Genomic DNA, 13,051 nt, shown 5'->3' on the forward strand with positions numbered 1-13,051 from the left:
TAAGAGCAAGCGAGTAGCAAAAGGCCTTTAAAAGAACTAAAAAGTGAAACATTCCCACAAGTAAACATGTGTCACTGAAGACTTAGGAAAGAAGAATGGCATTAAAAAACATAATGTCTCCCAGATCCCAGAGTCAAACAATAAAGGTACATTTAAAAAAAAAAAAAAAACAACTTTTTTTTTTTTTTTTTTTTTGGAGAAAGAGTTGCGCTGTCACCCAGGCTGGAGTGCAGTGATGCAATTTCAATCCAACCTCCGCCTTCCAGGTTCAAGCCATTCTCCTGCCTTAGCCTCTCAAGTAGATGGAACTACAGGTACCCGCCACCACACTCAGCTAATTTTTATATATCTTTTAGTAGAGTTGAGGTTTGGCTATGTTGGCCAGGCTGGTCTCTAACACCTGATCCCAAGTCACCTGCCCACCTCAGCCTCCCAAAGTGTTGGGATTACAGGTGTGAGCCACTGCACCCGGCCAAAAAATTTTTTAATTAAAAAAAAAAAAAAAAAAAAAGACATACTCTTAGGCTGGCCACAGTGACTCACACCTGTAATTACAGCAGTTTGGGAGGCCAAGGAAAGAGGATCACTTGAGCCCAGGAGTTCAAGACTAGCCTGAGCAACATATAGAGACCATGTCTCTACAAAAAATACAAAAATTAGCCAGGTGTGGTGGGCCATGCCTGTGGTCCCAGCTACTCAGGAGGCTGAGGTGGGAGGATCACTTGAGCCTGGAAGGTCGAGGCTATAGTAAGCCATGATCATACCACTGCACTCCAGCCTGGATGACAAAGCAAGGCTCTATCTCAAAAAACTCTCAAGACAATCACAAACATCTCACATCATCTACATATGATGAAGTAATACATATCAACCAGTTGTTTAACCATCTATATATGATGAAGTAATACATATCAACGAGTTGTTTAAACAATTTCAAAATTTTGGGTAATCTCTGATTGCCTGGATTATTTCCCATGCAAGATGATACAGTTACCTGACCAAAGGAGTAGGAGATGGGAAGAAAAAGTTTCTTGGTTGAGGTCATCTCCCAAGGATATTAAGTAACAGGATGACAACAAGGTAAGCATAATTAAAGGGAAGAACAAAGGGTAACCAGGTCAAGAGCCAGGGCTAAAAACTCCAAAGAGAGAGGAAGATGGGGGGGGAGGGGAGAGGGGAGAAGGGAGAGAAGGGGAGGTGGGGGAGGGAGAAAGAGACGGGGGGAGGGAGAGAGAGAGAGAGAGACAGAGACAGACAAAGACTTTCACTGAGGGACAGACCAGCTAAACCAGAAATCTTAAAAGTGAAAGTAAGAGTGGGTGATTCGAGACACAGGTAATCAATCTCAAGACACACGTACTCAATCAAATATCCTTTTACTTTCCTATATGGGGTTGCCATAGAACATCAAATCACTAAATAGTTAGTGCTTCTTCCTCAACTCCATCAAAGCCAACTAGGTAAAGTGGCTCAGGATGTGCTTTAATAACCTCTAACGTCTAAACAAACATGGAAAGGGAAAATGGAGACATCAGTTATTATCAGGGATAATCATCTCTCTCAATGTTCAAGACAGAAAGTACGGATATGATGACCTATAAAGGGGTCCTCAAAGCCATGAAATCAACAATCAGGACTTGGGGAAGCAGGAGCCTTTTGGTTAAATGAGCAAAAGGAGAAGCAGCAGACAAGTGGGGCAAGCCTATTTAGTTGAAAGCACATAAACCAAACCAATAAATGTTGTCCTCAAAAGGAAACTGTACAGGTCTAGGCTGTCACTTCTGCTCATAGAAAACTGACTAGTAGATAAGAAAATGGAGAAATATACAGTATTTCTCTGGGAAAGAAAAATCTGGGGGCCGGGCATGATGGCTCATGCCTGCAATCCCAGCACTTTGGGAGGCTGAAGCAGGCAGACTGCTTGAGCTCACAAGTTTGAGACCCTGTCTCTACAGATAAATATAAAAATTAGCTGGGCGTGGTTGTGCATGCCTGTAGTCCCAGCTACTTGGGAGGCTGAGGTGGGAGGATGGCTTGAGCATGGGAGGCAGAGGCTGCACTGAGCTGAGATTGTCACACCGCACAGAGACAGACCTTGTATCAAAAAAAAAAAAAAAAGAAAAAGAAAAATGTTTATCTCACTTTCCAAAAACACATAAGCTTATTCTAAGTAGCTGTCTTATTATCAACATTCTCTAAGACTAGGGTAATCAACCTATGCAAAATCTGCTACTGTGCAAATTATCTGCTAACTATACTTTCATGGAGATTCCATAATGGGAGAAATATGGAGGCTGGGTCAGGTGCTACCTCAAGTTACAAGGAAGACACAAAAATCTGGTAATAGCTGTTGTCTCTGGGGCTTTTTTTTTTTGGCGGGGAGGGGACGGAGTTTCGCTCTTGTTACCCAGGCTGGAGTGCAATGGCGCGATCTTGGCTCACCGCAACCTCCGCCTCCTGGGTTCAGGCAATTCTCCTGCCTCAGCCTCCTGAGTAGCTGGGATTACAGGCACGCGCCACCATGCCCAGCTAATTTTTTTTTTGTATTTTTAGTAGAGACGGGGTTTCACCATGTTGACCAGAATGGTCTCGATCTCTTGACCTCGTGATCCACCTGCCTCGGCCTCCCAAAGTGCTGGGATTACAGGCGTGAGCCACTGCACCCGGCCCCATCTCTGGGGCTTGAAGTGAAAAGGAGACAATTTTTCTTTGTACAATATAGTACACAAGACCCGACATTACAAAACGCATTCATATTGGACCTCTCTGGACAGGTCTCTTACTTTTCCTTCCCTCCCCTCAATCTTTGTTCACTGGCAATAATCAGCCTCGGGGCCTTTCCACTTCCTACTCCTCATATCTACATGACTACATCCTTCATTTCTTTTGGTCTCTCTCAAACATACCTTACACATGAGACCCTCCCTGACCGCTCTATATAAAATAACCTCACCCACGCTGGGACTTCTTATCCTCCATACTACTTATCCTGCTTTATTTTTTTTCTCAATAACATTATCACATTCTGACACACTACGTATTTACTTGCTTATCATTTGTCTCTCACAACTAGAATGTAAGCTCTTTGAGAACAGTTGGCCGGGCACAGTAGCTCGTGCCTGTAATCTCAGCACTTTGGGAGGCTGAGTCAGGTGGATCACCTGAGGTCAGGAGTTCGAGACCAGCCTGACCAACATGGTGAAAACTCATCTCTAAAAATAAAAATTTGAAAAAAAAAAAAAAGAGAACAAACAGTAGATCTATTTTGTTTATTGTTGTACTTCAGTGTATGGCATACAGCAGACTCTCAAATTTCTTTTGAATGGAGGTATTTTACTTCCTTCTTCAATGAATACAAAAAGTTAAATTTTAAAAAAAAATAAATCAACTTTGTTTTCTTTTTCTATATTTCTTTTTTTTTTTTTTTCCCAACTGTGATCTTAGGCCTACGAAGAGGCCTAGGTAGCCTTACCTGCCTATTTGGCTGACCTTCAGCACAGTAGACATCCAAGAGACCAACTGTGCCCCAGTTAACAAAGTAGTCAATGGACAGCAGAGCAGCAAAGAGGTTATAGAACTTCCCCCATTCCAACAAAGAAGCAGGAAAGAAATCAGATTGGCACCAATTTCTCTTTTAAAATAGACTATTTTAAAAGTGTACTGAATATACACCAGCTACTTTATTTCAATGAGATTTACTTCACTTGCAATGAAATGGGAACTGCAGGTGCTTTGATAAAGATATTGAGAAGTTGGCCTAGTTTCTATAACAATGTCTTATGTCCACAACCATTAGAATATATTTTAGTTTCTTAAAATATGAACCTCCTAAAACAAAATATTTTCGCTCCACAAAGATACCTCCTAATGTGCTACTGCACTGCAAAATAGAACATGGAAAGCATATATAAAACTAATAATTTACTCTGAAGAAAGTAAATTTCTTTTGCTCTACTGTCAACTGAACCAAAATGAGTAATTAAGAAATGTGGATGAAATCTGAAAATCAAAAAAAAATCTGAGGCTGGGCGTGGTGGCTCATGCCTGTAATCCCAGCACTTTGGGAGGCTAAGGTGGGTGGATCATGAGGTCAACAGATTGAGACCATCCTGCACAACATAGTGAAACCCCATCTCTTCTAAAAATACAAAAATTAGCTGGGCATAGTGGCACACGCCTGTAATCCCAGCACTGTGGGATGCCGAGGCGGGAGGATCACCTGAGGTCAGGAGTTCAAGACCAGCCTGACCAACATGGAGAAACCCTGTCTCTACTAAAACTACAAAATTAGCTGGGCATGGTGCTCAGGAGGCTGAGGCAGGAGAATTGCTTGAGTCCAGGAAGTGAAGGTTGTGGTGAGCAAGATTGTGCCACTGCACTCCAGCCTGGGCAACAAGAGCAAAACTCCATCTCAAAAAATACAAAAACAAAAACAATCTGAATCACTACAAGAGGTCAGTTTTCTTGGATTATAATTGTATTCCTAAACTAGATCTAACTAAAATAAACAGGAAGTGGTATCCTAATAGTTGTACCTTTAGCACATAGGTAATTTATTCTAGACTAAGAATCAGAAACACTTCTTTATATTAACTGTCAGGCAAAGCAATGCCCATGAGGACCTAAGGGAAAACCTAAGGGGAAAAAAGGGAAACCCAGCCTAAAAGAAAAAAAAAAAGATCGGGGAGGCAAGAGAAGGCAGAGAGAGGCGACGGAAGACTCCACAGAGAACAGGAAAGCAAAAGAAAAGGAGAAAATGCAGGATAATTGGTGGAAGAAATTGCAGGTAAAAAAAAATGTGGGGAACTGAGTGAGGTATTTATGGTAGGAGGCTACAGAGTCCTAACAGAAATTAGCTTAAATAGTTAGGCAAGGTGGTGTGTGCCTGTAGTTCCAGCTACTCCAGAGGCTGAGGTGGGAGGATCACTTCAGCCCGGGAGTTGGAGACAGGGCAACATACCAAGACCCTGTCTCATTTTTAAAAGAAAAATGTAAAAAAAAAAAAAATTATTGAAAGAAATTGGCTTAAGTACTATTTAGAACACTAGTTTCATGGGTTCTTCGGCATGAAGAAAAGGGGGAAAAAAAGAAGGAAAAATCCTAGGCTGGAAGAAACCTGTAAGTTTCTAGACAAGGTTACATCTAACACATATGTATTTCTCACAGACCACAGCTTGGTTTTTCCACATATAAAAGCTGACTCCTGGGGCATAGTCTCGGCTCACCGCAGCCTCGACCTACAAGGCTCAATTAAAAAAAAAAAAAAAAAAAAAGTTGACTCCTGAGGGCCGGGCGCAGTGGCTCACTGCCTGTAATCTCAACACTTTGGGAGGCCAAGGTGGACGGATCACAAGGTCAGGAGTTAGAGACCAGCCTGGCCAACATGGTGAAACCCTGTGTCTACTAAAAATACAAAAATTAGCCGGGTGTGGTGGCAATCGCCTGTAATCCCAGCTACTTGGAGGCTGAGGCAGGAAAATCACTTTAACCTGGGAGGTGGAGGTTGCAGTGAGCCGAGATCACACCATTGCACCCCAGCCTGGGTGACAGAGTAAAACTCTGCCTCAAAAAAAAAAAAAAAAAAAAATGCTGACTCCTTTCTTAGAAGCATACTTCTCACAGGAAACATTCATGAACTCACATCACAGTTTTGCAAATGTCCATAAATAGGGTTGCAAATACAGAACGATGTCCACAAATCATTCTATTTATCTTCCTCCTACTAACACTTCACTTTACTAAAGTTATCCATTCTCATTCTACTGTTGTTTTGAACTCCACTCACACAACTCTCCAATATTACCTACTAAAAATAATTTTTCCCCCATTTAAAAAACTTGGCCAGGCTCGGTGGCTCATGCTTGTAATCCAAGCACTTTGGGAGGCTGAGATGGGCAGATCACAAGGTCTGGAGTTCGAGACCAGCCTGACCAACATGGTGAAACCCCATCTCTACTAAAAATACAAAAATTAGCCAGGTGTGGTGGTGCACATCTGTAATCCCAACTACTCAGAAGGCTGAGGCAGAAGAATTGCTTGAACCCAGAAGGTGGAGGTTGCAGTAAGCCGAGATCACACCATTGCACTCCAGCCTAGGCGACAAGAGCAAGACTCAATCTCGAGAAAAAAAAATTTTTTTTAAGTTGGCTTTACCCACTCAGGAAGCTCATATATTCTGTAATGCAAGCATCTACATCTACCACAGATTCTCAGGTTTTAAGAGACCCTCAAAGGCCAGCACAGTGGCTTACACCTGTAATCCCAGTACCAAGGCGAATCACGAGGTCAAGAGATCAAGACCATCCTGGCTAGGCATGGTGAAACCCCGTCTCTACTAAAAATACAAAAATTAGCTGGGCATAGTGGCATGCACCTGTAGTCCCAGCTACTCAAGAGGCTGAGGCAGGAGAATCACTTGAACTTAGGAGGCGGAGGTTGCAGTGAGCCGAGATCATGCCACTGCACTCCAGCCTGGCAACAGAGCGAGACACAGTCTGAAAAAATAAAAAAAGAGAGAGAGAGACCTTCAAGGGCATTTAATTCAACAGACAAATGAAATCTGAATTCTTTAAAGCATCCATCTTAATAGCAAACACCAAGGTATTACTATGAGCTGTGCATTACTCTATATTAAATAACTTCAAGCATCACAACAATCCTATAAGATGGTTAATATTATCCTCATTTTACAGACAAGGAGGCCAAGGCAGAGAGAGATTAAGCAATTTGTCCTAGGTTACGTGGTTCCTGCGTGGCAGTCTGGCTCCACCATCTATGCTTTTAATCATTACGTTATGCTGCCTTGCCCCTTCACCATACTGTGGAAGTCTCAGATTGGAAATCCCTTTTTGGTTAGCATATTGACCAAAAAACATAGACTAAAGCATTTTTGGCAACATGTTAACAAATGATATCTAGGCAAATGAAGGGATACAGGAGTGCTATAGCAACTTTCCCGCAACTTTGAAATAAAAAGTTGAAAAGTGCTTTTGTCATCACATCATGGGACAGGTTTTCTGAAAGTCAGGACCAAATTACCTATTGGTGACCAGCAAAGAGGAAAATTCTTTGACTCCTTATAATGCCCCCAATATATGCCTGATCTAAGTTGCCCACACTATACCAAACAAACCGAAGGGCCCGCTGGAGACAAAGTGACCCGAAAAACAGGGAACACTATCCCTGAATAGAAAGGTAAATTCAGGCCCCATTCTCAGTGCTTAATATTTAATAATCAATAACATGTAATTCCAAGTAGAATTAGGGGAAAAAATTACTTCCGAAAAATACATTAAACAATTAAATACAAGTCAATCCATACCTCAATTTCCCCCTTATTAGTTCTAACCAGAACAGTTGTTCTCGCCTTCTTACAACCTCCCTGCCAGGCTACATCAATGCTCTACTGAAAACCTTGGAGGCAGCTGCACAGTTTAGGCAGAACAATCCCTACTTCAGCTTTGTGTGGCATTTAACCCTTCTCTGAGGGAAGAGAACATGAAAGAATATTTGCAGTTATTCACATCCTTATTACCTAGAGTTCACTCCTTCAGGCAAGTACCTTGTTAATATCTTTTAAATTGCCAAGAAGGTTGGGTGCAGTGGCTTACACCTATAATCTCAACACTTCGGGAGGCCGAGGCCAGCAAATAACCTGAGGTCGAGAGTTTGAGACCAGCCTTACCAACATGAAGAACCCCATCTCTACTAAAAATACAAAATTAGCCAGGCATAATGGCACATGCCTGTAATCCCAGCTACTTGGGAGGCTGAGGCAGGAGAATTGCTTGAACCCAGGAGGTGGAGGTTGTGCTTAGCCAAGATCATGCCATTGCACTTCAGCCTGGGCAATGAGAGCGAAACTGCATCTCAAAAAAAAAAATTACCCAAGAAAACTGATTTCTGTTCTTAAACTCATAAGCTTCCCAATACATGAACAAAATCTAATGTTTTGTGGCTAAAGCAGTGACTTCAAAACATTGATATCCAAACATACTTTCTTTGAAACACTGATATTCAAAATTATCATCCCAAGCTCTTAATGTTTTTATTTTTGTTTTTATTTTGAGACAGAGTTTCGCTCTTGTTGCCCAGGCTGGAGTACAATGGCGCAATCTTGGCTCACCACAACCTTCGCCTCCCGGGTTCAAGCGATTCTCTTGCCTCAGTCTCCAGAGTAGCTGGGACTACAGGCGCCCGCCACCATGCCTGGACAATTTTTATATTTTTCGTAGAGATGAGGTTTCACTATGTTGGCCAGGCTGGTCTCGAGCTTCTGACCTTGTGATCCACCTGTCTCGGCCTCCCAAAGTGCTGGGATTACAGGTGTGAGCCACTACGCCCAACCCAACTTTTATTAACAAGCATAGAAACCACTCACCTCCAACTAGGGCTGAAAGCAGTACTTTCCTGCTGATGGCTTAATATACTGTGTCCCCTAAAAAATGGCTACATTTAAGGTTTTCAGTGGTTGAAGTTCATTATGAAATGAACTGACTAGGATGTGTATGATTTTTTTTTTTTTTTTTTGAGACAGGATCAGGCCAGGCGCAGTGGCTCACGCCTGTAATCCCAGCACTTTGGGAGGCTGAGGCGGGCGGATCACCTGAGGTCGGGAGGTCAAGACCAGCCTAACCAACCTGGAGAAACCCCATCTCTTAAAAAAAAAAAAAAAGAAATAGGATCTGGCTCTGCAGCCCAGTCTGGCAGGCAGTGAAGTGATCTCCACTAGCTGCAACCTCTGTCTCCCAGGCTCATGCCGTCCTCCCACCTCAGCCTCCCCAGTTGCTGGGACTACAGGCACAAGCCACAACGCCTGGCTAATTTTTGTACTTTTTTGTAAGACAAGGCTTCACCATGTTGCCCAGCGATCTGCCCACCTGGACCTCCCAAAGTGCTAGGATTACAGGCATGAGCCACCGCACCAGGCCAGATCCTTACTTTTTATACTATTCTTTGTACAGCTTGCCAAGAAAGGAACAGGATTAATTAAAAGCTAAAACTTTAAATCCTCCATTATCTCCAGAAACTTTGCTGAAAAATGTGAAGGAGGGCCAGGCATGGTGGGACACACCTATAATCCCAGAATTTTGGGAGGCCAAGGTAGGAGGATGACTTGAGCCCAGGAGCTTGAGACCAGCATCGACTATACAGAGAGACCCCATTGCCACAAAAATATACACAATTTAGCCAGGCATAGTGGTGGACACCCGTTGTCCTAGCTACTCAGAAGACTGAGATGGGAGCACCACCTGAGCCCAGAAGTTTGAGTCTGCAAGTGAGCCATGATTTCACCACTGCATTCCAGCCTGGGTGACAGAGCAAGACCCTGTCTCAAAAAAGAAAAATAATTTAAGAGAGGAGATGCATAAAAGGTTGGAACTATAGACTACAGTAAAAGTTGCAATAGTACACTGCAATTTGATTAATCTACATTGTTTTGCTTCCTTTCAAGCCTTCCCCACAAATCAGTCCCTCACTGATTCTCATCAAGTGCCTTACTTAACCAAGGCTTACTGAGCACCTCTGTATGTACCAGACACTAAGACAGGTGCCAAAAAGATACAGAGATAAGACAGTACCTACACTCAAGCTGCTGCTCATAGTCTAGAGGGAAAAACAAGAATATCTGAACTACCTCCTACAAGCCTGCCCCTGCAAGTTGATATCATTCCAAACCACATATCTAAAAATTCTCTAGAAGAAGAAATCTTGCTGATAATCAAACAATGTGTGACACAATTCCAGGAAGTTTAAGAAATTAGGACAGCAATGGTGAGCATACAGAAAGATTCCCGTTCTAAAGATTAAAATAATATCCATTCTAGCACATCCACCTTCCCATGGGTTCAAAGGAAAATAGATCTTTTACATACAGTATCCCTACAGGGGTGGTGGGGAGTTGGAGGGGGTTAGAAATTTAAGTGAGTACTACCCCCGTGCCAAGATGAAGCACCTCTCCTGCCTCCAGCAAGGGTTCATTTTAGTTCGAGCTGTTGTTTCCATTCTCTCTGGAGAACGACAGTATATTAGTGGTTAAGTCCATGGACTTTGTAGTTTGTCAGACCAGGGTTAATTCTGGCCTCAACCATTTACAGGCAGTGAGATTTTCAGCAAACCTCAGCTTCTCTGAGGCTCAAATTCCTTAAAAACCAAAATAAAGCAAAACAAAAAAAAACGGTTTGGGAAATTAATATCTTACGCAAAATGCTCAATATACACTAAAATTTAAAAAATAAAATAAAATAACAAGATGTGAGGGAGGTAGGGGGGAATGAGGGCCTTGTCAGTTACTAACAGGGTACCAGGAGGTACCAAAATAGAAGGCAATAAATAATACAAAGCTAATCATTTTGTTATTCCAACTGATAGTGATCTATGCTTAATTTATTTGCATCCATCCTATCTCATCCATCCCAGAAGAGCAACTACTTCATAACCTAAGGCTGGACTGTAATTACTTGGTGCTTTTCTTTTTGTTAATACCTCCAATAGTCTCAATTTTACCCCAGCTGAGACAACATGTTGGAGCTTCTCTGACTGTCCATACTAGAACACTAGAACTCCAACCACCTAGAATAGAACCCCACCCCACCCCCCAATCTGGAACACAGACCACTACCTTACTCAGATAACAAAGAAACCAACCATATATAGGAGGCAAACAAGGAAAGAAAAATCTGAACAGCTCAAACTTACCTGCCATTATTTTTTACCCCAAAATGAGGAGCAAAACAAAAAAATTTTTTAAATAAAACATTTACTTATCTGCATCCCTTGTTATAATTCCTGAAAGAACCAGTGGAGGTGAGGTAAAAGACAAATCTTCCATCTTATCACCCCAAAGGCTCTGTACTACACACCCGTCAAAACAACACCTTAGTTGTGGAAATTGTCCTGGACACTAGGTTAACTAGGATGCTCACTTCAGCTACACAAAGCCCACTATTTAAAGCTGGACCCAAATCACCACCACTCAGTCATCCAGAACCTATTTTCAAACTGCCTTTGTACTCCTCCTTCAGATTCCCTCATCCCTCCCCCTAAAGGTTGAGTGGGAAACAGACACTCTGGCAGCAACATGACCAGCACTCTCAAGATCCAAGAAATCTCCCCAGGCTGAAATCAAGGCAGAGTGAACATTTGAAAGAAAATTTGAAAAATATTAAACAAGAACTACAGCCCAACAGAGTATACACATTGTCTTTTTTTTCCTTCTTTTTAACTGTACTTGTTATAACTAAGAGATCCAGACATCAAAAATTTCCTGCAGCCTTTGCCTATATTATATTTAGAGGAACAAAGTTCAGTTTCCTCCTGAAGCCACAACTTCACAAAGATGAAATCATCTTTCAGGAAATACTCTCATTCTAGAAAAGAAATTCTAGTCTCAAAAAAAATTGGTGGGGCGGCGGGGGGTTGGGGGGGCGCAAAATAGGATTATTAAAGACACATACCAGTTTAAAGCTAATGAGCAGCTTACACATTAAAGCCCATCTTGTTACAATTAGGACAGTATCTATTCTAGCTATAATATAATTTTCAGGCTGATTCACATTTTCAAAAAGAGAATACCCTAGTTTTCAGCTACTGATGAGTTGGCTATATAATTAACTAGAATCAGTACTTTTGTAAGAATATATTTGCAAAAACAAACCAAATCTTAAGATTAAATATAAGATATGAAAGCACAGTCATGGGCCTTCAGCTCTAAGAGATTTCAGATTTCATGGTAAATTAACTAAACAATAAACTCAACTCCAAAAAACAACTTTCAGGTTGATTTAAAAATAAAAACTTTCCTTTTGTTTTCTGAAACGTATTTTAAGCACTAAAGTTTGTATAAATGGTTTTTCTAAACCTAATCTTATTCCACCCATGGCCCTTTCAGGGTGCAAAAAGCTGTAAATATTTTCAGGTGGGTTGCCACTTTACTCAGGTGAAATAAAAAGCATGATTAGAATTTCCTTAGTGCTTTAAGCAAATAAATCCAACATTATCTTATTTGTAGATTTAACAAACAACACCTCCACAAATCTTTGCTTTCAAAGGTAGTTTTAGGAGGAAGAAAGAGATGGCAATTCAATTAACATTGTTCCATTTGTTTTCTTTTATAAAGCAAAGCTGGGAGACTACATCTAACCGGAGAATGAGGCTCCCACCCACCGCACCTGGAAAAGTAAGAGGGATCCACCCAGGAACAGAAGGGCTGAAACCGATATGGGCCGTTCAAACTCTATGGGGGAAAAACAATACCATTTATGCTGCAAACCTCCCTGCAACTTTCCACTTCCACAAATACAATGATAAAAGAAAAGAAAAGTTTGAAACATGTTAAGAACCATCTGTATAACTAGGTCTGACACGGACAAATTCCTTTCCCAACCTACATGCAACATGCCAAAAAACCAACTTTTGATTTGGGCTCTGAAAACAGAAATACGTTAGCATAATCCAGGAAAAAAAAAAAAAAAAAAACATAAAATCAAAGAACACACCAAAATATAAATTTTCAAACCTGCTCTTACCCATCTGGATCTATTCAGCTTCCTGTATTAGACAAGTTCGTTTCTAGGTCTTGCATATAATAAAAAAATTTAATACCAAAATATACCCCCAAAGTATTGAAAGTAGAAAGAAAAATAATAATTGCTTAAAAGTTACTCATCAGCATAACAGACTCTTTCCCGTTTTTTAATTCCCTCTGGTTACCGTAAGACAAAAATTTGACTTGCTTATCTTCCTTTTCCCATCAGTACATACATTTTCTTTAAAAGCCACACACCTCAAACGTGGAGTTCTAAAAACCAGTCCTTTAAGAAAGAAACCCAAGGCTTCGCCAATGTGCTGAGAAAGACAAATCCAGCAAGGCAGTTGCTTTTTCGCCACCTCTTCCTCCTTTCAGGATCTCTCCTGCTCTTCTTTCTCTCTCTCTCTCTCCTTCTCTCTCTCTCTCTTTTTTTTTTCTCTCTCAGATCCAACACCTAAAATGGAAGTTGCACCCAGCCAAAGGCAAGGGAGCCTGGGTGGTGACAAACTGATCTGGCAGCCC

General features: G+C 41.4%; 1 protein-coding gene across 22 annotated transcripts in view; it reads right to left on the reverse strand.

The window, feature by feature from the left end:
- The window catches only part of CTNND1 (catenin delta 1), a 55,746-nt gene extending 42,695 nt beyond the window's left edge, over positions 1-13,051 (reverse strand). For 5 of the 22 annotated variants that reach the window (XM_064364872.1, XM_012476444.2, XM_021676465.2 and 2 more), the window contains exon 1: positions 12,785-13,049. The gene's annotated coding sequence lies outside the window, so the exon portion shown is untranslated. The other 17 variants (XM_012476451.2, XM_012476449.2, XM_064364873.1 and 14 more) reach the window with 9 other exon arrangements.

Source organism: Aotus nancymaae, unplaced genomic scaffold, assembly GCF_030222135.1.
Source record: "Aotus nancymaae isolate 86718 unplaced genomic scaffold, 86718_ANA_hifiasm-v0.15.2.pri h1tg000059l, whole genome shotgun sequence".
In the NCBI taxonomy this organism is placed as follows: Eukaryota; Metazoa; Chordata; class Mammalia; order Primates; family Aotidae; genus Aotus; species Aotus nancymaae.